This window comes from Orycteropus afer, unplaced genomic scaffold (assembly GCF_000298275.1).
Source record: "Orycteropus afer afer isolate SDZICR_OR568_19922 unplaced genomic scaffold, OryAfe1.0 scaffold00735, whole genome shotgun sequence".
NCBI classification, from domain to species: Eukaryota; Metazoa; Chordata; class Mammalia; order Tubulidentata; family Orycteropodidae; genus Orycteropus; species Orycteropus afer.
Genome location: NW_006922322.1, coordinates 822,781 through 823,855, shown reverse-complemented (window position 1 = coordinate 823,855; position 1,075 = coordinate 822,781).

Here is a 1,075-nt window from a genome sequence, read left to right as displayed (position 1 = left end):
ACCACAGTAGGACAAACTGACAGACAAGTTTGTCTTGCTGTTGGAGACCTCTCGTATCACCCCCAACTGGGTCCCTGTGGCTGACTGTACCTCTGTCTGGCTTCCTGGCTTTTAATTCCCTTTCTCCTGCTCTTCTGGCCTGCTGATTTGTGCATCCCTGAGTTGTCCCTGGGGCTGACTGCTCCTCTGTCCAGGTTCCTGGCTTTTTATCCTCTTTCTCCAGCTCTTCTGGCCTGCTACTCTGGGCGGGCCTGAGTTGCCTCTCCTCCCCTAATCCCTTCGGCTGACTGCTTTTCTCTCTGGCTTCCTGGCTTTTAATCCCCTTTCTCCTGCTCTTCCCACTTGCTACTTCAGGTGTACCTGTGTTGTCTTTCCTCACCTGTAACCCTGGGGCTGACTGCCACAAAATCTTTAGTAATTTTTATTATTAATTTTAATCATAGAATAACATGTGATAAATATAGTTGTAAATTGCTTGAATGTAAGATTTTTTGAATTATATGAATGCTAAAAATGCACTCAAAATATGACTGAAGAAGAGCTCCCTCATCAAAGTAGAGTTGACTTCAATGATGTAAATGGAGTAAACCTTTAGAGACCTTCATTTGCTGATGGAGCATGACTCAAAATTCAAAGAAACAGCTGCACATATTCATTAACAATTGGAATGTGGAATGTATGAAGTAAGAATCTAGGAAAATTGAAACTTGTTAAAATGAAATGGAATGCTTAAGGGTCAAAATCTTAAGCATCAGTGAGCTCAAATGGACTGTTATTGACCATTTTCAATCAAACAATCATATCATCTGCTATGCCAGGAATGACAAATTGAAGAGGAACAGCATCACATTTATCACCAGAAAGAATAATTTAAGATCTATCCTGCAGTACAATGTTGCCAGTGATAGGATAATACCCATACACCTACCAGGAAGACCAGGTAATATGACCATTCAAATTTATGCACCAGCCACCAACCCAAAAGATGAAGAAATTGAAGATTTTTACTACCTTCCAGATTGAAATAGACCAAATACACAAACAAGATTTATTGGTTATTGTTAGTGACTGGAAT